This window comes from Cavia porcellus, unplaced genomic scaffold, assembly GCF_034190915.1.
Source record: "Cavia porcellus strain 051 isolate PalLab524CR breed Dunkin Hartley unplaced genomic scaffold, mCavPor4.1 scaffold_7, whole genome shotgun sequence".
Classification (NCBI taxonomy): Eukaryota; Metazoa; Chordata; class Mammalia; order Rodentia; family Caviidae; genus Cavia; species Cavia porcellus.
Genome location: NW_026947490.1, coordinates 923097 through 948834, shown reverse-complemented (window position 1 = coordinate 948834; position 25738 = coordinate 923097).

Here is a 25738-nt window from a genome sequence, read left to right as displayed (position 1 = left end):
TCTATTTCAGACCCTCTCGATGTGCACCACCCCATGATGTTTCTCTCACTACTACACGTTAGCATCCTGTTTGAGACACTCCCGATTTGCACCACGCCATGGTGTTTTTCTCACTTGTACAATTTAACGGCCTGTTTCTGATGATGCGTGTCACACATGTGTGACATGTGACATGTGACAAGTGTAACATTTGACATGTGACCTGTGTGACACATGTAAAATGAAACACGTTTGACATGTGACAGGTGTCACACATGTAACATGCCACGTGATATTTGACATGTATCACAGCTGTCACATGTTACACGTGTGTCACATGTGTGTCACATGTTGCATGTCACACGTGTGACATATGACATGTGAGACACATGTCACATGTCCTAGGTCACATGTGACATTTGTGACACGTCACATGTCACATGTGTGAAATGTGTCATAAATGTCACATGTCACACATGTGTCATGTGACATGTGTGACAAATGTCACATGTCAAATGTGTGACATGTGACATGTATCATGTATGTCACATATCAAATTTCACACCTGTGACCCATGACATGTGACATGTGTGATGCATGTCACATGTGTGACATTTGACATGTGTCACACCTGTCACATGTAACATGTCACATATCACTCATGTGTGGAACATGTCATATATCACACCTCTGACTTTGACATGTGTGACATATGTCACATGTCACACATCACAAACATGTCAAACATGTCACATGTCAAATATCAGACATGTGATGTGTGACATGTATCACACATGTCACATGTCACGTGTTACACCAACCAGTGGGGTTTTTCTCACTGGTACATTTTCCGGCCTGTTTCTGACCCTTCTGAGGCACAACTTCAAGTGGTGTTTTTCTCACTTGTATATTTTTCCTGCCTGATTCACAACATCCCAATGCGCACCACCAAGTGGTCTTTTATTCACTCCTAGATTTTCCTGATGTGTTTCACACTTCGCTATGTGCACCAGCCTGTTATGTTTTTAGTATCCTACATTTCCACTGGCTGTTTTGGAACCTCCTGATGTGAACCACCCCGTGATGTTTCTCTCACTCCTACATGTTAAGGGCCTATTTGAGACCACCCTGATGCGCACCAACCCATGGTGTTTTTCTCACTCCTACATTTTAACGGTCCTTTTCTGACCATTCTGATGCATGTCACATGAGTGTGAGAAGTGACATGTGACAGGTCACCTGTATCACACATGTGACATGTGTGACACATGTCACATGTCCCATGTCTCATGCGACATACGTCACACATCACATGTCATACGTGTGACATGTGTCATAAATGTCACACGTCACATGCCACATGTCCAACGTATGTTACGTCACATGTCACATGTGTGAAATGTGACATGTGACATGTGTGACACACATCACAAGTCTCATGTCACATGTGATATCTGTGACACATGTCACATATCACATGTCACACGTGTGACATGTGTCATAAATGTCACCTGTCATGTGTCACATGTATGTCACATGTCACACGCCACACATCTGACATGTGACATGTATCACACATGTTACAGGTCACATGTCACACCTGTAACATGTGACATGTTTGACACAGGCCGGGAGATGTGACCAGGGAATGGCAGGGCTTCCTCCTTCCTGCAGGTCAGCAGCAACCAGACAACAGACAGTTGCCAAGGCTGGAACAAGCAGTCCCCACCATGGGCCACACTGGCCTCACCCCACTCATTGCCACCCTAAAAACACCGTCTGGAGCTCCCGGTCTGCACAACCCTTCCAAGACCTCTCCAAGACCTCTCTCAGACCTTTGGGCTCCACAACTAGTCAGCTAGTCCCATCCCCGGAGATGGCCTCCAGCTCCTCATCCTCAGCCAGTAGTAGGACACCCCAGATGGCCTCTCTTCCAAAGAAGCCCTGGCAACACCACCCTGACCCTCTGGATTGCATTCATCACTGAGTCACCTCCACTGAGAGGTTCCCAGCAGAGCAGCACCCGTGGGCAGCCCTGGGCAGTGGAGGACTCTGCTCTGGGGAGACCACCAGCCCTGCCTGCCACTCCTCTCTCAGGAAGGGGCCCCTGCACCCTTCCCCTCCAGCAGAGCTGATCCAGACTCAGACTCCAGGGCACAGGTTGGGGGGCTGGCCAGGCATGGGGGTCAGAGAGAGCCCAAAGCCCTGATCCCTGAGAGTGAGGCAGGGCTGCCAGGAGGACCTATCATGCAGGGTGCAGGGCAGAGGGCTGGGAGGGAGGGGATCTGAGAGGAGAGGAGAGGACAGGAGAGGACAGGGGAGAAGAGGGAGGGGAGGGAAGGGGGAAGGGAGGAGGGGGAGGGGAAGGGAGCAGGGGCCTGGCCTCTGCACACCTGATGGCCCTGCTGCAAGCCTAGCTGACAGAGACTAAAGGAGGAGGCGGCCCAGCACCAGCCAGGATTCCCTGCTGTTGCCCTGGCCAAGCTCCACTTGTTTCCTGGTCAAACAGTGCCCACCTCCAGTCCAGTGGGCAGCAGAGAAACCGGCTGCTCCCGCCCTTAAGGAGAATAGAGGCTGAGACCTGGATCTGAGGCACAATGGCACGATGGACAGCCAAGGAACACACTGGGCTGCAAAAGGAGAGGCTGCACAGGGCTGGCTTGGCCACTGCTGAGCGCCCCAGGCACCAAAGACTGGGGGCCCACAGCACGGTGAGGGCCATGCCTCACGGGTCTCATGTGCAGACACACCCACCCACAAACACTCGAGAAACAAAGCCGGCAGAGCCCCAGCCGGCACCTGCTGGGGGAAGGAGCAGTGTGTTCCAGGTGATGTGCACAGTCTCCCCAGCTCACCTCTTGCTTGCTGCCTCCTAGGCTGGCTGCCAAGGCCAGGCCCTAGCCGCTGGGCACACCTAGAGCTCTGCCAGCCCAAGGCTATGCAGTCGCTCACCTTCCTGCTTGGCCTGGAACGGGTTTGTTGGCCTCGATGACCTTGATGGGGTAGATGATCTTCTCACTCTGCAGGATGTCATCCTTGAGACTCTGGTCGGACAAGGCCAGCTGGAACACCCTGTTATCCTTGGCTGCTTTCTCCTCAAAGATGGCACCTGGAGGATTACGAGGGTCAAGGCTGGGCCTGGAGAGGACCCCACCTCTCCCACTCCAGTGAGTCAGGCCACCAGTAAGAGGAGGTCTGGGCTGGAATCGCCTTAAAGGCTATCCCCCAAAACCTGCAAAAATGGCTCTAGCCCTGCACACACGTGCACACCATTGATGTGAGTCAGGCGTGCACATCCCACGGGCACCCACCAGGTCACACGCATGGCTCACACCCCAAGCACCACATGGGTGCACCATGCCCAATTCGAGGGACTGTGCCAAGCCAGGGCGGCCTCAATCCACACCCACACGCCCTTAACTTGGTTTCCTGAGACCCATCCCAGGAACCAGAAAGTTCCTAGGGAGGGCCTTGTTCCCCAGCCTGATCCCAGGTGTAAGATGCTTCCTTTGTGGGATGTACCCGGCTGAGGGAGGTGCACTCAGTGACCACAGCGGATGCCTGGCACAGGAGGCTTCCGTGGGCACAGGGCCTGGCACCCTGGATTCCTGCCCTCCTGCCTCCTCTACCTGTTGGGGTGGTGGAGGAAGTGGGGGCGGGGACAGTCCCACAGCTCCCTGCACTCTCAGGGCCAGCTCAGGCAGCTGAGCATCTGGAAGTGGCGGCTGGGGAGAGGAGCCTCTGGGGCGCCCTCTGGCCAGCACCGGGCACTGCTTCTGCCATCTCTGTGCCCACAGTGAGGACAGGTGCACCTCCCTGGAGCCAACCCTGCACCAGAACAGCTGAGGAGTCCCCACGTCACCCGCTGCAGGCTCACAGAGCTCCATGGCTTGGCTGGACTTGCCTTGAACTGATTGGTGGGCAGGAGGAGAGAGACCCAGTTCCTCAGGTCCTCCAGACCCCAGAGTGGCACTGTCCACCATGCGACCCACGCTGTCCCGCACTGCCATGCTGTCACCCCTGCCTCCTCCTCGAGCCTCCCAACTCCCCAGTTTCTTCTAGCCTGCCTGTCTTTCCCAACTTCCAATAGGGCCACTGAGCAAGGGTTCCCCACAGTGGCCCCATCACCCTCGAACTTGTTCTGGCTTTCTTGATTCCACACTGCTGAGCCTTATGCCTCCTTGCACTCAGTGCCCCTTTCCTCCACCTCGCCTCTTCCCTCGACCTCCCACCCCTGGCTGGCAATCTGGCTCCAAGGATTGGAACTCGCCCAGCTCCAGGGCTGTCCAGGACAGGGCTTCAGCTTCCACCCCTGTGTACACACACAACCGCGTGGACATGCTGGGCACAGGCAGACGCCTGGCTGCTCTAACAGGCTGGTGGCATTGTGTGTGGGACACATGTTTACCTGGCCCAGCACTCCCCAATGCCCTCTCTCAGTGACAATGAAATGGAGACAGGTGCACATGCACTGACACAAGCTGACAACACCTGTGGGTGGCCTTGCTCAGCTCCGGGCCAGCCTCTTCATTGTGGCTGGGCCAACTTGGAGAGCTCCCGGCCCAGTGTGCCCCCTCCTCTGGGCCGTGGCCCAGGCCCGTCCGAGCTGTTCCCATTGACGCCTAGCCTGGCGCGGGTCTCCACGCACCCCACCACGGCGTCCCCCGCACTGTGGCCCCGAGTGTGGGCAGAGGCCGCAGGGCCTTGCGCGGACATGGGCGCCCCTGGGAGCACGGTGCCGTCACTGCATGACTCTTCTGTGGGGCAGCAGGACATGGCCCTTCTGGAGCACTGCCTGCACAGCCCGGGGAGCAGTCCAAGCCTGGTCGCCCACCGCACTCACCGTTGTGGATTAATGGAGTCAGCCCACATCGTAAAGCACTGGCAGATCCAGGCGAGAGGCCACAGAATCAGCACTTCCATGTCCCCTGGGCGCGCGGTTCATTGGCCAGGGCCTGGGGCGAGGTGGAGGACAGCGCAGAGCGGCCAGGAGCCTGTTGGGTTGCAGCCCTGGACAGGTCCAGGAGAACTGAGCCAGCCTTGCCTCTCCCCTGTGCACCCTGCGCCCGCCCCAGTGCAGCGCAGCGCAGTGCAGCCCAGTCCAGCGCAGCGTGCTTGATCCCGCACCGGCTCCAGGGGGGGCCCCGCGGCCCAAGCACGCGCTGTCGAGGCGGGGGCGGCTGGCGGTGCGTCTGAGCCTGGCACGGAGCGAACTGAGGCGGACGCCCCCTCCCCTGCTCCGCGCCCGCCTCAGCACGTGACTGCGGAGCTCAGCCCCCGCGTGTGCATCCCACTACTTGGCTTGCAGGGGCTTGGCACCGCTGAGCCCGCCCTGGGGTCGCTGTGGGGAGGCGTGCTGCCGGGGCGCAGCAGGCGGTGGGGCCTGTGGCAGGCGGGAAGGGCAGAGGGGCAGATGGGCGGCCTGTGCGCACCCTCGGGGTGTCGGGGCGCCCTGAATGTTCTGGGCCAGACTGGCCCAGGCGGACCAGAGGGCGAACTGGTCGCGGCGCCATTCGGGGGCTGGAACCAGGGCGGCTAACGCAGGGACCAGAGCCCATCCCCCGCCCGCGGGTGGCGCTTTCCGCCAAGCAGGGCGGGAGGCATGGCCTCTGGAGCCCAATTCATGGCCAGGGGCCATCGCGGCCCTGATCAGGGACCTGACGTGAGGAGCCTCCCAAGCGGCCGGCCTTGACGCAGAAGCCAGCCCTGTGGGCCCCACCCAGCCCGGAGTGCGCTGCGGTGCCACCGCCAGGCTCTCTATCACTCGGATTGGGGCACACAGTGCGCTGAGCCAGGGGTTGCTGGACTGGGCTCCCCTGGCACACCCACGGCTTTGGGAAGACCGCATGGCCTGGCTGTGGAGTGTGGGGGTGGGGGTCATGAGGGCCCCAGAAAGGCAAGGCCGGCCTGGCCTGGAGTGCCCAGCTCAGGACCCTGAGTGTTCTGGGCCCCTGGCCAGGCCCTGTCTGCAGGAAGTGCAGGGCGACTCCTGGAGGCTAGGATGGTTCCAAAGTCTGGGTGTGGTTCCCGAGGGAGGAGGGCACAAGCCCAGGGCTCTGGGCTTGATCAGAGGCTGGAGGAGAAGGGGGAGAGGGTGTGCTCACCTTGTATAGGAGGAATCGGGGAGGCTGGGGAGAGCACCTTGCTGCCTGCCCACCCCACAGAAGCGGCCAAGGAGAAGCCTGGTTGCAGAGCTGAGGGGACATTGAGGCCAGAAAGGTATCACAGGGGGATGAGCTCGGCCCAGAGAGGTCCTGCCCTGCGGCAGGGCCTCAACAAACTGACCTCACCCCGCAGCCTGAGAGGCTGAGGCAGGAGGATCTCAAGTTGGAGCCCAACCTGTGCAACTTGGCAACTTGGTGACATTTGGTTTCAAAATAGAAAATAAAGACTTCAGCTCCAGCAAACGTCTTGAGTTCAATCCCAGATCTGGGGGAAAACAGGGAGTTGGCCTTTGTCTGAGGTTCCAGTGGTGGGACAGGCCCAGTCTACTGCTCCGCCCCACCTGGGTTCCCAGGCAGGAGGCAGAGTGGCAGAGGGTCCCCCAGCTGGGGAGAAGAGACAGATAATTAGTGGGGGCCAAGCCTCAAGGCCCCTTCCAAGTAGAAAGCTGATGCACCCCATCTGGGCATGGCTCCTGGCCTGTCTGGAGTAGATGACAAGGTCGGGAGTTCCCTGGGCTCTCCTCCCCTGCAGCCTGCAGGACTTGAATGTATGTACCTGAAAGTGCTGACCCTAGGACCCTCTTACCTGGCCGCCTGAGGATTCTACGTATGCCTCCTGCCCAAAGCTCCCGGGCAGGGCCGAGGTGACTCTCTGAGCCAGCTCACTGAACCCCTAGGCCAGGACCCTCTGGGGAGCCTGCCCCTGCCTTGGGCTGGGGACAGGCATTCAGGGTGCTCAGAACGAAGCAGTCCTGGCCCAGGTGGGGGAACCTGGCTGACACCTCAGCCCTGTGGGAGGCCAAGGCAGAAGGACTGCAGCTCAAGCCCAGCTTGGTGACCAAGTGAGACCCTGGCTCCAAATAAAACAAAGCCTAGGAAAGGCTGCAGCCCGTGTGAAGGCCCTGGTCAGTCCCAGTGATGCCAAGAGTAAGTAAACCAGCACACATGCCCAGACCCAGCACTGGTGGTGAGACAGACTGCCCTGCCCAAAGCAGCCTCAGCTACCAAGATTGGGGCCCAGGGCCGTCCACCAGAGCCACAGGGACAGTCACATGGCATCAAGAATCCCCCTGCTCCCCCAACCAGCAAGACCTGGCCCTTCCTCTGAGGCCTCTGAAGGTTCTGGGGCAAGTGAAGGACACCAGGCCTGAGGCCAGCTGGGCACCTCCTAGCCTGGGCACATGGGTCAAGCTCCCCTCTGCCTCCCGGTGCTTGAAGCCACATCTGGCCATAACTGCACAGCCTCCAGGGGCTGCCTACTCCCTGCCACCAGGCCCATGGGCTTCTCCGCTGTCCCCTCCCTGCACTCCAGGGACCTGTGCAGGATGAGGGGCCCAGCCAACTGTGCCTGGAGCCCCAGAGCCAGGCCCGGGAGGGGCAGAGAGCCTGGATGGGGATGCCATGTCACCTAGCTCCCAGATGCAGCTCTGTGGGAGGGACCCCAGGGCCCTGGGGAAGCCAAGGACCATCGAGACAGTGGGAAGAGTCTGGGCTGGCCCTTAACCTCACCCAGAACCCTATGCCTCACCCATGGATGCTCCTGAGCACCTGCTCTCAAGGCTGCAGAACAGGGTTTGTGGTGACCAGGAAAGGAAATGGTATGTCCTTGCCCTGTGGGCCATCGGAAGATGGCACAGCCTGGGACATGGGGCCTGACATCCTGGAAGCCACCCAGGAGCATTGTGGGACATAGGCCACCCTGTATGTGACCCCACAAGGCCTCAGAGCTCTTATCCCCACTCTGCCTTTGTGACCCGTGGGGCTTGGGCCAGCCTGGCCACCCAAGAACACATAGTGGTGACACGGCCCCGGGTCACCACTGCAGTTGCCTGAGTTTGGCCTCATTCAGGGAAGCCCTCAGCAGCTCAAGAATGTGCAGACAGGACATAGCCCGGGGGTCCAGCTGGGCTCAAATGCCAGGATGAGCATGAGGAGTCAGGTGTGGTGGCACACACCTGTGACCCCAGCATTTGGAGAGGCTGAAGCAAGAGGGCGGTGAGTTCAACCCCAGCATGGACAACTGAGGCTCTCAAGGCCTCAATGGTTTACAAACTGCTTTTGGCTATGCAGTGAGTTCAGGGCCAGCCTGTGCTGCAGGGTGTCTAAAACCAAACAGAAAGCTGCGAGGAGGCTTTAAATAGCCTGCCCTGAACTGTGCCAGCCTCCTGGAGCCCCCAAGGAGGGCCAGGCTGTGGTGCATGTGCAGGAGTGTCTGGGGAACCACAACCATCCTTGCCTGTTCCCAGCACACAGAGTCTCAGCACGAATGAGGCCAAGAGCGGGAAGACAGGGTCAGAGGCTCAGGACTAGAAGGACTCTCCTCTCCCTCACCCTTCTCCCCAAGCCTGAGACACGGTCCTCTGGGACCTTGAGAAGCCACACCAGTGACACTGCAAGCAGCGTCCCACCAGACTCACACGAGGCTGGTTTTGCACTCACGTTGTAGTTCAGACTGGCCTTGAATGCAGGGGAATCTGCCTGCCTCAACCTCCTGAATGCTGGGATACAACCGAGTGTCACATTTCCAGGGAAAATTTACCTATTTTTCGCATCTTTGTTGCCCCCAGTAGAAGGTAGCAAGCTGGGTAAGGAGAGGAACAACATTTATCTTAAGATGGATTTTATTTTCAGTACCTAAAACAAATGCTCTATCAGTCAGTCAGTCAGTGAGCAATTGAATGGATTTGCTTCCTGAGAATGGGGCATGAGAGCTAGAATCTCCCCCATGACCCTGTCACACTGGCCCTCAGCAGTCACCTGCCTTTGAACTCACTTTCCTGCTGTTCTCTACCTTGAACCACACTACTCTGCAGATTTCTTCAGGATGCACACATCCACAGCCCTCTGCCTCCTCGGGGTCAGGTCCCAGAGTGGGGTGGTGGGTTGAGTCGATGAGAGCTGATTTTTGGGCCCCCCAGGGAACCCCAGGGACCCTGGAGTCTGGGTGGAGACTGCAGGTTCCTCATGTGTTCGCTTCACGTTAGGACAGAGTGAGCCTCGGGTAGCCATGGCACAATGCTATGCCCTGCCTGCTGCTGAGGGAAGCTGGGGCTAAAAACCAGTCAAGGGTTAGTTAGGTCTGGGAGCACCTGGGCTCCATGAATTGTGTGTATCACTAACTCGGTTAACTCTGGATCTGTTCTTCTTAAAGGAGGCCCTGAAGTGGGCCTCCCAGCACCCCGGGAGGCTCATGCAGGAGGAGTGAAAGATGGAACCCGCCCTGGCTACCTTAGTGACTTAGCAAGGCCCTATCTCAGAACACAGTGAAAAGGGTCAGGGGTGGCCCTGTTGGCCACTGGGATGCCAGAGATATCCAGGAACCTTGAAGTCCAGGATCCTGGTAGATCTCAGAGTCCATGAAATGAACCAGGCGACCACTTCCCGGGCTGCCTCAGGCCCAGAGCAGGAAGAGCCCATGTAGCAGTGCCCACCCGATGGCCCCAGCCGGCCTGGCATCCCCCAGCTTGGTGACCACTTGTTCCAGGCCCACCCTTGACCACGTCACAGGGTAGTGGTGACCACTTGCTTAACAACCCCAGCTCAGCAGTGACGCCTAGCTCAGCAATCCCCTGTCAGTAGTGATCCCCAGATCAGCACCCCCAGCTCATCATCCCCAATCCCAGCAACCCCAGCTCAGCAGTGACCAAAGAAATGAAACAAAGCCAGGGTTCAAAGAACTGATCCCGGTGCACAGGTGCACACACCTGGTACCCTGCACTCTGGGGGCTGAGGCAGGAGGAGTTAAAGTTTGAGTCCAGCCTGGGTAACACAGGGATTTAGGGAGACCAGGACTCAGAATACATATAAAAACTTGGGATGCAGCTCAGAGCTAAGGGCCCAGGCACAGACACCGTCCTGGGGAAAGGGCAGAGGTGCACAAACACGTGAAAAGATTCCAGTGAAAACCAGGAGGGGAGGCAGCCCTGTGGCCCCCACTTGGCTGCTGTGAGTCCTGGGCAGCTGCAGCAGCAGAAAGCAGAAAGGCTTTCCTCAAAGCCTTGGCAACTAGCAGAGCTCCCACCCGCCCAGGCCAGCAAGCTCACTGCTGGGTGCACAGGGATGGGGGCATGGCCTGGTGTCCACCAGGTCCCCAGCCCCAAAACAACTTAGGAGCAACAAAAAGCTTGTGCAGATCAGCAAAATGTGGTCACCACATGCATCGGAGTGAATGCAGTGGGACGTGGCAGGGCACATCTGTAGTTTCAACACTCGAGAGACTGAGGCACGAAGATTGCCCTGAGTTTGAGGCTAGCTTAGGCTGTACAGTGAGCTCTAGGCCACTCTGAAAAGTGAGACCCTAATTCATAGGTGCAAAATAAAATACTCCAAATTGAAAGCAACACTTTACAGATCCTCTGCCTGCAGGACACAGGTCCGAATGCTGGGCTTCTGGTCCATGGGAGGGTCTGCAGGGCCGGGCCCCAGCAAGGCCACCTCCCCCAGGGCCACAGCATGGGGAAGCTCAGGCTGCAACGGGAGCCTCCCACACTCTGTGCTCGGTTCCACCCATACATGGCCACAAGGCCCTGGCTTTGGGTCCATGTCCCATCCTCATGGGTGCCCCAGCCCCAGGAGCTGTGGGGAACAGAAAAGCAGGGAAAGCCCCATCCCCAGGCTCCCTCTCCAGCAAACAAACACAGTAAGTGAGGTGACTCACACACAGTGCCAGTATCGCAAACCCAAAGGGTAAATAAAGAGCAAAATAATCGTGAAGTGACAGGAAACAGAGATAGATCTTAGCAACAGGGAAGGCAATCAAGATGTGGAAGGAGGGGGGGTGAAAATGATGTGTGGTGCCCCGCACCCCGCACCCCAGGCAGGGGATCACCAGGCACTGCAAATATTTACAGGACAATAAAAGTGAAGTAAAAGACTGTGACTTAGTTACTTTTCTCTCATCACTGAGACAGAATCCCCAGCCCCCACAGTAAACACAGGAAAGGTTTATTCGGCTCACAGTTCACAGAGGTTCAGTCCATAATCACCGGCTCCAAAGCAGGGAGGCTTGCCAAGGGTGATACGGAGGAGAAACAGTTCGTGGCAGGCAAGCAGGCAGCAAGCAAGGGCCTTCACAGAGTCCTCCTGTCCCTTATGTCTTATCCCAGCCACTCAGGGCAGGCAGTGACGCTGGTGCCTGGATCCTAGCGCTGTGCCATGAATCAGCTCTAGCACCCCGCACTCCAGACCCAGTGGGCTGGGAAATAGGCCACCTAGCTTTGGGGACCATCTGGACACCAGACTTAACAATGCCTAAAACAGACCTGTGAGAGCGACTGAGCTGCACATAAACAGTTCACTGGTGCTGGATGCTGGATGCTGGATGCAGCCAAGCTGTTTACCACCTAGGGCCAAGCTTACCCGGCCTACCCCTGGGAGCACCCTCCTCTGGGTGCCCTGTGGAAGGGATCCCAGTTTCAAGATGAATCCCAGGCTGGCAGCTGCATCCCTTGGAGCCGTGACCAGAGCGGCCAGCAGGCGGCGCCTATGTCTACACCCAGGCCCCCACCCTGGTCATGTGGGCAGGTGGTGTTGGTGCCTACTACCTAGCCCAGCACCCAGCAGGCAGCTGGTGCTCAGCGGTTGCTAAATGGATATCCAGACCTGAGGTCCACACCATCGCACTTTCTCATGGGGAGCAACACAGGGTCCCCCCCACCAACCCGGCACCCCTGCTCTTATCCCACCTTCCAGCCTCCCCAGGCCCTGAGCCTGGCTCTGCTCAAGTGACTCACACCAGACACAGAGGCTCTGGCTATGGAGCAGAAGGGCGAGGACCCTCCAGGAACCAGGATGACAAGGACTCTTTTCAGGTAAAGAGAAACTTGGGGAGGCATCTGGAGGAACTGGTCTCAGATGGCAGAGCCTGTGACAATGTTGCACAGTGAGTTTAAGAAGACAGAAGTGAAATCCAAGGCCCCGCACATCTGTCTAGGCACAGGCGCGGCCCAGGCTGTGAGGAGGGAGGTCGGGAACTGCAGGTTTAACTTCAGAGAATTAAAGAAAGAGGCGCAAGACAGTGTGGCTCCCAGAGGACAAGATGAGACAAGATGGCCTAATTCAGCCAGGAAAATGAGGCACAAGACAGGTGGCAAACTGCATAAAGTCAGTTATTATTTTAAAAACACAAACACTTTAATAACAAGTGTGTTAAATATGAGAGGCACACATGCTTTAAATGACAAGTTGACCATCTATAGGATTTGGTTTAAATCCAACTCTACGCTGTATACAAACTCAAATCAAGAAATAGATTGAAAGTACAAGGAATAAGATCACAAGGCCATGTGAACTGTAACCTAGAAAGGACTCAATTCATTTCTAACCCCAGCTCTCTGGGAGGCTGAGGCAGGAGAATGACAAATTCTAGCTCAGGCTGGATTTTGTTGCTGGAGACAGGGAAAGCCTATCACAAAATAAAAACGAAATGAATAAATAAATGAAAATTAAAATCCCAGCATTCAGGAGGCTGAGGTAGGAGGATTGCTGCAAGTTCTAGGCCAACCTAGGCTATATAGTCTGGTCCTGTCTCAAAAAACAAACAAACAAGCAAAAAAAAAAAAAAAAAGGCTCAGCTGTAGCTCATTGTGGAAACCTTGTTTCCCATTACCACAAATAACAAAAACAATAAGAGGAATCTAATATAGCTAGATTAGGCATAACAGTGGGGACAGGGCATCTACCTCAGTGGTGCAGTGTTTGCTAGCACTTAAGGCTGGGCTCAATCTCCAGCACTAAAAAATAAATTAAATGTACAGCAAAGGGCCAGGGCACCATGGCCCATGCCTGTGATCCCCACACTCTGGGAGGCAGAGACAGGAGCCTCAGTTTGAGCCCAGCCTTGGCAATTTAGTGGCTTTGTTGTTGTTTTCCTTTGATTTTGGATTTTATGCAATGGTGTCTGGCTATGTAGTCCGGGCTGACCTTGAATTCACAGTGACCCTCCTGCCTAGGCCTCTGGAGTGCTGGGATCACAGGCGAGCTTGGTCTCGCCCAGCAACCCAGTGTCAGTCGCGCGATGTCCAGAGTGCTCACATCTCAGCCTTATCCCCCGGCCACTTCCAGGGCACACAGCAGCCCCTCACAGGACCTGCTGCTACCGCCTTGGGAGCGCCCCCCTCTGGCTGCTCCTGCTTGGTCCCTTCCTTTCCTGCCTGGAGGGTCCCCTCGCATTCAATGCCAGTCACAGTGGGAACTACATAGCGAGACCCCAGGCAAAAAATAAGTGCTGGGATCAAGTTTTAAAGATTTTAAACTCCCTTGGCCTAATATGGGAAGAGGAGAGGGCCAATGTTGGTTAAAGGAACAGAGGGGACCTGAAAACACGCTCAGCCCTGGTGTTGGACTAGAAAACCTGCAAAGACATGGGGCCTGGCATGGTAGCTCAGGCCTGTAATTCCAGCACTCAGCGGGCTGAGGCAGCAGGATCCTTGTGAGTTGGAGACCAACCTGGGCCACGAAGTAAGCTCAAGATCAGCCTGAGCTGCAGAGCTAGACGCTGTCTCAAAAAGACCAAAACAAAAATTTTAAAGAAAACAAGCAAGGCCAGGGATGGAGCTCAGCAGCACCAGGGCCTGCCTGGCAAGCTCAAGTCATGTGTTTGACCCCCAATACCAAAACTAAAAGAAAAAAAACAGGTTACAGGAAGGATGGGAGGGGTGGTGACAGAAGGGCAGAGTCTGGGCCTCTGTGGGCGTGTCCTCGGGCTTGATGGGCGGACCGTGTCAGAGTGGGGGGTATCGCGTGTGATAGGCGGGCCCTCTGAGCTTTATGGGTGGGGCCTCGGAGGCTCCTGGGGGCGCGATGGTGGGCAGGGTCTCGTGCGTGTGGGCGGGATCTGATTGGTGGCGAGGGCTGCAGGGGTGGGGCGACACACAGCAGGCAAGTCCCATGGTTACAGGAGGGCAACAATAGCATGTGGACTGGACTGGGAGGCTGCATCCCAGGCCGGGCCTGCTCCTGAGGTGGAGGGACCAGCTGAGGCCTTGAACATGCGACCCAGGAATCTGCGACCAGAGACTTCTGACTGAACCCAGCCCGGGGCCCCTGAGATTGAGGACTGGCCCCCGTGCCCTTCTCAGGTCCCTGGGCGCTGGGCCAGGCCGGGTCCAGGTGCCTCGGCTTTTCCCGGCCGGAGCTCAAGGCCTCCATGGCCGCATGTGAAGAACCAGGACAAAGGGCAGCTGCCCTGTGATTGCGGAGGCCTCGTGGTCCGTCCAGGAAAACCCAAGCGCTTGGGGGCCATCGGGCCGCTGCCTGGCCTGATGCAGGCTCAGAGTCTTAGCAGACCCTCCAGGGTTTCCATCCCACAGCCCCTCGACAGTCCCAGGCTTCATGGCAGGGAGTGGGGGGGCAATACTGGACACTGAGCCAAGGCCTTCGTTCAGCTGTGTCCCTCTGTGTTTTCTGATTTTAAGACAAAGCCTGGCTGAGTTGCTAGATCCTCCAGGCTGGCCTAAAACTTGGGGTGCAGGGAGCAGCTTCACAGTGTACCATAAGGGTAAACTGATTCACCTCACTCCTCTCAGTTCTCCCTGGCCCTGCTCACTGCATAGGGGACCCAGAGCTCTACATTTTTTTAAACATGCATAGAACAAAAAGGTAAAAAAAAAAAATATGTGTCCCCTTGTGTGGAAATAACCCAGGCCATCTTTTTCTGTGGTTCTGACTCTTTTTCATAGAAACAAATCACGACATTGCATGTGAACCCAGCTCTCTGCAGGCTGAAGCAGGAGGATCCCTGCAAGCTCAAGGCCAGACTGGGAAACATAGTGAGATGTTGTCTCAAAAATCAAACTCCCCCAAAATCAAATCAAATTAAGTGTCCCTGCTCTTAGCGAGGATGAGTTTCATCCTGACATCACATTTGCTGTTTTGCGAACTGCTGTCCTGTTCATGTTTTAATCTAGAGGACTAGATTTTTTATTATTATTATTTTTAGTACTTTGTTGTAAACCCTATACTAATCATCAGTTGTGTGTTTTGGAAATGCTTTCTCTTACCCAGCTTCTCCCCATTGCTGTTTAATTTATTCTTGGCCTTTCTAATAAAGAATTTATCCTTGTAAGATCACATGGTGTCTCTTTTATGAGAAACCTCAAATATAAATAATTTAAAGGGCAAAATAAAAGGCAGGTGGTAGAAACAAGGAGTAAGTTTGTGGGGATGAGAAGAGGCTCTGGGAAGAGGGAGACAAGAGAAAGTGGAAGGAAGGCGAGTGAAAATATCAACATGTGGAGGGTGTGGTGGCACACATCTGTTATCCCAACTCTCCCGAGGATGAGGCAGGAGGACTGCCACAAGTTTAAGGCCAGCCTCGGTTTCACAGTCAATTCAAGACCAGCCTGAATCACAGAGCAAGACCTGTCTCAAAAACAAAAAAAAAAAAAAAAAAGGAAAGAAAAGCCTGGGTGTGTTGGCATACAACTGTAAGCCCAGCACTCAGGAGGCTGAAGCAGGAGGATCTCTGCAAACTTGAGGCCATCCTAGGCTACAAAGTGATTTCGAGGGCAGCCTGAACTTCCTAGTTAAACCTTAACTCAAAAAAGAGTTGGGAATGGTGGTGCAAGCCTAAAAACCCAACACTTGAGAGATGGAGGCAGGAGGATCCCTGTGAGTCTGGGGCCAACCTGGGACACATTAAGACCATGTTTCAAAAAAAAAAGTACAAAGAAAAATCAGATGTCATATGTATATGTCCGGATTTCCTGAGACAAAAGAGAATGTATTTACCCTTCTTTACCATTTTCCTCTTTATGCCTAGAGGATACATCTCCAATACTTTTTAATTTTTTAGATTTTGAGACAGAGTCTTTCTAATTCCCCCAGCAACACTCAGCTTGCAATCCTCCTGCCTCAATCTCCTAGTGCTACAGGTACTCCCCATCCTGCCCAGCCATATTTTTTCTTGTTAATATTTTACAACTTTGATTTTCTTTGAAGCCACTGCTTTAGCTGCAGGCCACAAGTTCAAATTTGCAGTTTTCACTGTAGTTTGGTTTTAAGTGTTTTCTAATATCTATCATAATTTCTTTCTTGGCCTCTATGTTATTTAAAAATGTTTATAATTTGCACATGAATGTGAAATTTTGCTACTTTTTGCTTTGAGTTCTTATTAGTGATTATGTAAGTTTCATGATATCAGCTCTGCGGGATTTGTTGACTCTTGGTTGCTAAGGCCGTGAGGAGTTTTTGTGGTTCCTCTGGGGCGTATATTGCATTTTCTCTCTGTGCTCGTTCCTAACTTTTTTTAATATGTCCACTTTGAAAAACCTAAAATTAACAAATATTCCTTATTCTTTTATAGTACAAGAGCTTTTTCTTCTCTTGGTTTTTTTTTTTTTTTTTTTTTTTTGGTCCTAGAGATGTAACTATGACCTCTCATTTGCCAGGCAGGTACCTGTGCCACTGAGCTAAATGCCCAGCCCCTCAGTACCAGGATTTATCAAAGGTCTACCCTCAGCCACCCCTCACTCAGCTCATTGGTCACCTCTACTTTTATTCCTTCTAAATGAGTTTTACGGCTCACCTCATTGTGGTGACACAGTCTGGACTGTTTGCAGTAGCCACAGGTGTTCTGGGACCTTCCCCTCTGAGTTTCCCTCGGACCCAATCCTCCCATTTCCATTCCCCTTACTTCTGCTCTGAATTTCTCCTTTGTGCTGCCAGGGACAATCTCTGTCTTAGTCTCTCCTCCCCTAAACCTGTCCTTGTTGGCCCTGACTTCTAACCGAGGGTTTAGAATGACACAAACAGACCCCCAAGACATCCCTCCGTTGTCCTGCTCCCCCCACACTGCTGCTGCAGAGAAGTGTGCTGCTGGACCTCTCTGGTGCCCTTGTGTGTGGTACACCCATTCCTGCCTGTGGTGATTAAGGTTTCATTTGGATCCTCTCCTGTTTAGTATCCTAAATGTTCATTGCCATATGCTGTGGTTTGAGTGTGGTGTTGAGGAGATACAACCTTTAAGAGGTTATCTGGGTCACTTTTCTCATGCCTGCCTGAGACAAAATACCCGATATCCAAAGTTAAAGGAAGAAACGTTGATTTTCACTCACAGTTTGTGGAGTTTTCTGTCCATAATCGGCTGCTCCAAGGCAGGGTGGCTGGGTGAGGGACCTTGCAGAGGAAAAACAGCCCATGGCAGGGCAGAGAGGAGGTGGCAGCAAACAACAAGCAGCCACAGGAGTCTGCCTGTTTTTTTAACCCCTTTACATTCTACCCAGGCTGAAAGTCCATCGATTGGCATCATCCATGAAAGAATGTGGCTCCGTTACCCACACTGTTAACCCAGTATCTTCACACTCCCTAATCCAGCTGCCCACCTGTGAAATTCCCCACTTACGATGCTTGCTATCCTCCATCATTTTCCCAGACTAAAATCCTGAGGCAGGAGATTAGGGCACAGTAGGCTGGCTGGGGCTTTTGTGCTAAACTACATACCCAGCTCCCTTTTTATGATTTTATCTTGAGATGGTGTCTCACAAAGTATCTAAGTTGAGCTGGGTGTGGTAGGGAAGACCTGTTACCCAACACTTGGGAAGCTGAGGCAGGAGAATTGCCATGAGTTTGAGGCCAGCCTAGGCTACATAGAATGTTCAAGGCCAGCCTCAACTACAAAAGCAAAATGAAAAAGGAGGAAGAAGAAAAAGTACCATAATAAGATTGTGCACTATTACTTTGCATTAGAGTGTGATTGATTCCCTGTGCCCTTATGAACTATCCTTTATTAATGACTGAAAATATCCCACTCTGTGGGAGCAGCATATATTTATTAATTGTTGTTTATTTTTATTTTTATTTTTTTTCTGTACCAGGGATTGAACTCATGACCTAACATTTGCCAGGCAGGTGCTTATGCCACTGAACTAAATCCCCGGTTTAATTGTTCCTTTAATATTATCAACTCTATCATAAATTTATTTTTAAATGAATAGTGTAAAACATCCATAATTATTTCCATAGAGCAGCCTTCTAGTATCAGAAATCCTGTAACAAAAGACTATGTGTAATTTTATTTATTTATTTATTTTTTGTACCGAGACTCAAACTCAGAGCCTTGTGCTTGCCAGGCAGGCTCTGTACCACTGAGCTACATCCCTGGCCTGATCATGTGTTATTTTGTTTCATGTGTTATTTTTAGGCCCATAGAATTATTAGAAAAACCTTCAGCTGGATGTGGTGGTGTGCACCTGTGACCCCAGCACTCAGGAGGCTGAGGCAGGAGGACTGAGTTGGAGGCCAGCCCAGGCTACACAGTGAGAGTCATGTCAAAAAAGAAGGAGAAGGAGAAAGAGGGGGAGAGAGAGGGGGATACAGCTCAGTGGCACAGCACGTGCCTGACAAGCATGAGGTTGTGAGTTCAATTCCTCATGCCAAAAAAAGTGAGGGAAAGAGTAGGAGGAGGAGAAATGGGCAGACTAACCCACAGTGTTTTGGTTGTTGCTGTTTACTTCTGAAACAGGGTCTTGCTATGTAGTTTTGTTGTTGGTGTTGGTCTTGGTTTTCCAAGACTGAGTCTCGCTGTACAGTTCAGGCTCTCCCTGAACTCACTCTGTAGCCCAGGCTGGCCTCCACCTCAGTCTTCCTGTCAAGAGTAACATCAGGATTCACTGTACACTGCTTTCTGTGGACACTGAGTATTTGAATATGTGAGTTTCTTCAGCACTCTCTGTCCTGATGGGTTGACCCCTGACTCCCTTAGAGCCGAGGCCTCCAAGGCTGCTGGGCCACAGAGGAGTCAACCAGGGAGGCCACCCAGCTGCCTGAGCAGTGGGAAGTACTGAGTTTGAATCCTGATTCTGCGCACGTGTGACTTCGTGAGCAATCGCGGTGTGTCAGCCCCTCAGTGAGGGCACAGCGGGTCCACAGCACCAGGAGCTGGCAGTGACAAGAGGGTTAATACCTGCTGCAGGCAGGGGCACCTTCCAGAACATACCCAGAGGGCTCAGGCATATTCATGCTGGAGGCAGGCACGTTCCTCAGAGGAGGACTGGACATGTCCAGGGGCATGATTAGTATTCAAATGAGATTCTAATGAGCAAAATTTGCTCTAGGTTACTTAGAAGAGGGACAGGGTGACTTTGCTTTAAACTGGTTCTTTTCCCCACAGAGAGTGCAACCCTTAAGTACTACAAAGGTGGACTAAAAAGAATTAAAACAGTAATAAACTGGCTCTTTATGGTTTTCTCCCAAGGGCCTCATCTGACACCAAGAAACAACATGAAAGGTGTAGCAGTCATCTAAAAGGCAGCGCTTTCTTCCTGCGGAGCCGCAGGTGACACATTAATTTCTCCCCGTCCTCCCTAAGAGTTGTAGATGTCATATCAGAAGACTGACACACCTGTCAGCACACACCCATCATCCCAGGCTGCTAAGGCAGGAGCATTGCCACGAGGGCAGCCTGTGCTGCATCCAGAGATGCTCTGAAAACACAAACCAAGGACAGGCACCTCTTGGCTCCTGGAAGGATTCCTGTCCCCCACTCCAGCTGTTTAAACAGAGGTGACACACACACAAAGCCTAAGGGGTCACACATCTCAGGATTTGTGCCTTGTTAGGTTGTTTTGGAACAGGGTCTCACCAAACAAGGCTTGGGGACAAGCATCCTGTCATACAGGTGACATCACAACTGTCCTGCTTGACTTCCTGCCCCCTGTAAAGGATCAGGAACCGGGTGTGTGGAATCCAGGGCAAACCTCAGTCTCCCTCTGGGTCTCACCTAATAATATCGAAAGTATCACCCATCTCCATCCAGTTTGCTGATTGGATTTAATTTAAGTTGCTTGGCGAGTAAAAGCAGCAGGAATTTGGTGCTGGGAGGGGAGAGGGGAGAAGAGCTATAATGGAGCAAAGATGCGAATGAGCAGGGGCAGGAGTAGTCCTCTTGAGAGGGCGGAGGGCAGTTCCCTGTCTGGGAAGTGAGTAAGAATTACCTGGAGCTCCTCTGAATCCGTCTCTGCAAAATGGAAAGAACATTGGCTGAGGGGCACAGCAGCCAGGGTTGAGCCCCAGCTGAGCCCTGCCCTGGATTGAGCCCTTTTGATTGGCTGAGCCCACTTGCAAATAAAGGATTGAAGGAGCATATTCCAATTGGCTACATCCATATGCAAATGAAGGATTGACTGAGCATCTTCTGATTGGTCATGTGAGCAGTACCAGATTCAGGGATGAAAACAGAACATTATTGATTGGTCCAAAAGAGCACTTTTCGGATTGGCTCTGTGTACAGTGCCCATGGTGTCCCTGAGTTTGAAGGGTCAAAAGGGCAGGAGTCTCATGCTACAGAGTGAAACCTGGTCTCAAAAAGCCAAACACTGAAAAAACACAAAACCCCAGGAGCTCAGAACACTGACTACTGTGGATTCACAGCATCCATCCGTCTGCTGAGGATGGTGCCAGTGTGTGCCCGTCTCACTTGGGGCCCAGGCCGTGCAGAGGCCCAGGCAGGACTGCAGGAGCCAGGACTTAGAGGCCTCCTGGGCAGCGAGGTCTCACATTCTTTCAAAAAGAGAGGAAGGTTTCAGCGCTGTGCGCCCCTGCCATCCTTGGTATGTTCTGTCCTCTCGTTCTCACATGTGTATGGTTGTGTATGACTGTGGTTTGAGGTTTTATATTTTGAGATACAGCATGAATTATCCAAGGTGCCTTTGATTCCTCCTGGCTCAGCCTCCCAGTAACCTGGGTCTTCAGTGTCTTGCCATGCGTGTGTGTGTGCCCATGCTACACTGAACCCAGAGCTTTTGTGGGAAGCCATGGTTTACGTTTTTTATTCTGTTTTTCAGACAGGTGTTTCTGCAGGCTGAAGGGGAACTTGCAATCCTCCTGTCTCAGCCTCCCAGAGTGCTGTGGTTATAGAACTGTGTCACCAGACTAAGCTTTGGGTGCATTTTTAAGACAAAAAAACCCTTTTCTTCAGGAGCTGGAAAGTCGTTGGTTGGATTCTCAGCATCATGAAAATTAATTTATTCCAATGTTTCAAGTGTTTTAACAAGACAGCACATCTAAATTCTTTCCTTGTTCATTTAGTCATGTTGCTAACTTTTTATTTCTGACAAATTGTGTAAGAACTTACTTGGAGCTTTTGCTATATTTTTCTAGGAATTATTCACTTGAAGTTATCGATTTTTATATATGCAGTAAATAACTTTTTAAATATCAATTGTAAAAAAATAATATCAAATGTTGCTATGCTTATACATTAACATTCAAACTTGATTTTGTAATTTCTCATTTACTTCTTTCTTGGTTATTATCTCTAAAATGCACTTAGATCTTTTAAAAGTCAACTTTGGAACAAATTTTTTAAAGATGTTTTATTATTGTCTGCTTATTAATGGCTGATTCAATTGCTCTTAGTCTGTCTTTAAAATGGGAACAGATAAGGTGGCTCATGTGTGTGGTTTCAGCACTCAGGAACCTGAGTCAGGAAGATCACTGTTAGTTTGAGGCTGGCCTGGTCTACATAGTAAGGCCAAGGCCAGTCTGAGCTAAACAGCAGAGACCCATTTGTCCTGTGGGCTTTCCCCTCATCCTGATTTGCTTTTGTTTTTTTCGGGGCATGGAGTTCCAAGGAGTCACCCCAGGGCCTGATGCATGCTAGGCAGGAATTCCCTGACCAGCCATATCCCTGGCCTTCTGCTTTCAAATGCAACCATTGTTCCCTGATCATCATTTTTTTTCTGGGGGTTTTGTTTGTTTGTTTATTTACTCTAGGGTTTGGGGAAGTAGCTGAGCACTGGAGCCTTTGCCACTCTGCCCCAGAACCAAAAACCTCTTTTCTCAGGAGTTACCAAGATGTGTGTTACATGACTACAATTTAGATTTTGTAATGAGTGCATTTATATTATCCTTTAAATAAATACTTGTGAATCCTTATAATAGTTTTGCCTGTTCCATAAGCTTGTATAAATTAATTCCTGGGGTGTTTTTGCTTTTGTTTCCCACAATTTGTTTATCCACTAACAGAAATATGCTTTGTTTCAAGTTTTTGGCAACTGTTAATAAAACGATTATGGACATTTTCATGAGTTTTTCTGTTGAGTGTCTTCCTTGGTCCCAAAGTGGAGACTCTGGGTTTAATGACAGGTAGCTATTTAACCTCATAAAGAGCTGCCAAAGATTTCTCTAAAGGGTTTAGGAATTGCAAAATCCTACAGAGCTGCTCATTTGTGCTAAATTTTAAAGGGGTGGCTGCGGCACACATCGTAGTGTGGCCTCACACAAATTCCCCTCCGAGGTGACCCTGCAGGCATCTTCTCATTCTTGTTAGTGGTTGTTTGTGAAGCAGTCAAGATTTCTCCCCACTGGAAGGTTGAGTCTTAAACACTGATTTGCAGTTATCCGCGGGATGGTTCAGAAACGCCTCTCAGTGGCGGCCCTTAACCATGTTTTGAGAAACAAAACAATGCAAAACAAACAAAAAAAAAAGATTTTTTTTTCTTGAGACAGTGTCTGGCTATGTAGTTCAGGCTGTTCTGGAGCTCACTTCGTGGCCAAGGCTGGCCTGGCACACAAACTTACAGGGTGTGGACCACTGTGTCCAGCTTTTTAAAAGTCATCCATTTCTGTATCCTATCTAAAGTCTTGGACAATCACCACATACCAATTCATGCAGTTATCTTTCTGTTTTCCTCTTTGAGCTCCATATTACCTTTTCTGTTTACCTTGATTATCCATCTGGAGTTACTTACTGTTTGGGGTAATGTAGACACAGGCTTCATGTGGGCACCCAGTTGTTTCAGAACTATTTGTTTCAAATACTGTTTAACATGCTGGGCTTGGAGGCACAATCCAGTAATCCCTCAGGAGGCTGAGGCAGGAAGATCGTCTTGAGTTCTAGGTTAGCCTGGGCTACACAGAATTCATGACCATCCTGAATTATAGAACCTCAAGAGACAACAGTTGAGCTATGTTTTATTTCCTGTGCTGAAAATACAGTGACCATATATAAGGGTAGGTCTCTTTCCAGGGTTGACACATGGAGTGGTTCACCTTTGGTTACAATAGTGGGACATACTGGTTGTTCTGGGATTTTTTGTTGTTGTTTTTGTCTTTTTGAGACAGGGTCTCGCTGTGCAGTTCAGGCTGGCCTTGAGCTCACTTTGTAGCCTAGATTGGTCCCGAACTCGAAAGGACCCTCTTGCCTCAGCCTCCTGAGTGCTGGGATTATAGGCGTGAGCCACCATGTCTAGCTAGTTGTTCTGTTTTTGAAACAGGATGTCCCTAAGCAGCCCAAGCTGGCCACAGACCCCTGAATTGCTGTCTCAGCCTCCCCAGTGCTGGGATTATGGCAGGCATCTTCACCAAAGCTACCACTACACTGGTCTTTGTGTGTTAGGCCATTCTTATTCTCCTCTAATAAAGCATGGCATAATGTACCATTATTTGTTGCATACCAATTTCCTAACACTTTGACTTTGCATCTGTATTTATAAATACTGGTCCGAGGCCCGCCTTGGGACACTTTTGCCTTCTGCAGTGGAGACATACACAGCCTCGTCTTGACTGGAAAAGCTCCTCTCTCTCCTTCGAAGTTTCTGGAAATTAGTATTAACTTGTCCCAGAATGTTTTATACAACACACCAGGGACAGGACTTTGCTTTGGACTTTTTTTTTTACAGATACAGGGCTAACATAGGCTTCGTATTTCTTGTAATTTCAAGGAATTTGTTCCCTGAGATTGTAGAAAGTTAATCTGCTTTAGTCACATCGCTGTCTGCAGGGCCTCACTGCAGCCGCACTGCAACCTTCATTTTTGACATTAGCAATTTGGTTTTCTTCATGCAAATAACCAACATGTGGCTTGGGTAAAATCCCATGGTGCACGCTGCCTGCTCAGCCTCCTGCCCTAGCATGGTACTCCAGCTTCTCCAGGCACTAATTAATTAACACGATGCCATGCCTTCAATGGAGCTGCAGCCCGAGAACCCCCTCTCAGCCTCCGCCAGGCTCCCTCCACGGCCTGCACTCTGCGCATTGTGGGCTTCTGATTGACAGGCAGAACCTGGAGGTGACCACAGTCATGCTCACGGTCCCCGTGCATGGGTCAGCATGGCCTACACAGGGCCTCTTCCCACACTCTGCCTCCATGGGATGTTTAATGTGAATTTAGCACTGCTTGGTGCCCTGAATCTGGGTACTTAGCACATGCACCCCCTCACCCAGTGAGGTCTCTGGTCCATCCCTGCAGGGGCAGTTTTTGTTCATATTCGCCCTTGCCACCTGTGCCCCCCCCAGTTAGGTAGACATTTTCAGGGCTCCACTTGGAGCACCCTGAGCTTGGGCTGTCTCTGCCTTACTTCCTCTGGCTACCGCAGGCGGTGTGGCCACCTCTGGCATGCCCTTTCACAAGGACCCAGTACTGTACCACTTTACCCTGAAGTGAGGAGTATTTCAGGGGGACGAGTCCATTTTCCACCCATGCATCACCCTACCCTGGAGGGCACCGAGGGCCTTGGGGTCGCACTGCTAACCAGAAGCTGCTCAGTAGCAGACACAGTTCTGTCCCCTAGGCCAGGACAGCAGTCTGAGGCCTGAGCACTCACACAGTGAGCAGGACCTTCTGCAGGCAGCTGCACATCCACACTTTCCACTCTGGCAGGGCAGGCAGCCAAGCAAGCAGGGCCCTCCATGTCAGGGCATCAGGCGGGCACCAGCAAGACAGTGGAGAGGCCCAGGCCTGCTGTTTCCCCATGCTCAGCAGTCACCACCAAACAGGAGGGGCCCAGCTCTGGAAGCAGCCTTTCTGGATGCCTGGTGTCAATGTTACCCAAATGCCCTGGACCTGGTGATGGGAGACACATGGCGTGTCCCCAGGCTGTCAAGGCATCCTGCTCCAGGCCTCTTTAAGGCACCTGGGCTCCCCCGCAGGGCGAGAGGGACAAGAGGACTGAAGCAGCCTTACTAAGCCTGCTGGGTCCCCAGGGTGCCTGAGCTCCAGCATGCTGGGCACCCTTCAGAGCCCACAAGCCCACCAAGGAGAGGTGGGAACCCACGTCACCCTGCAGGAGGCCAAGCCAGGGGAAGTAACCCGAGCAGCTGGAAAGTGAAGCAGCTGCTTTCAGTGAATCTTCTCAGCAGGGCACAGCACTCTGTGCACAGACCTGGGTACATGTGTATGGCTTTAAAGACACTCACTCAACTGACAGGGCTGAGGTTTCCTCCCAAACAAGCCCAAAGACTTAAGTTACAGACAACATGTGTATTGAAATTAGCAAATTTATTTGAGTTAAAATTATTTACAAAAACCCAAACACATAGTTCATGAAACTGGTATAAACATTTGTCTTGCTGTTGGCTATTGCTCCAAAGATCACAGCTGAGAAATACCATATAAAATAAAAATAGGATTGGATTCAGAAAAGTACTCTACTGTTCTAATTTCCAACTGGTAGTATTTACAGAAATATTTACAATGGCAAAAGCTTACTTAGAAACTTGGGTTAATTTGCAAGTCAGCCTCAAGTATCCTACAATGCAGAGTTCTCTGAGAGTTAAACACAGGGATGCACTGTAATTAGTGGTGGTGGGGGGTCTCCCTCACCCCCAGCCACATCCCCAAATCTGCATCTCTATTAGTGTTTGACAATTAGTTACTA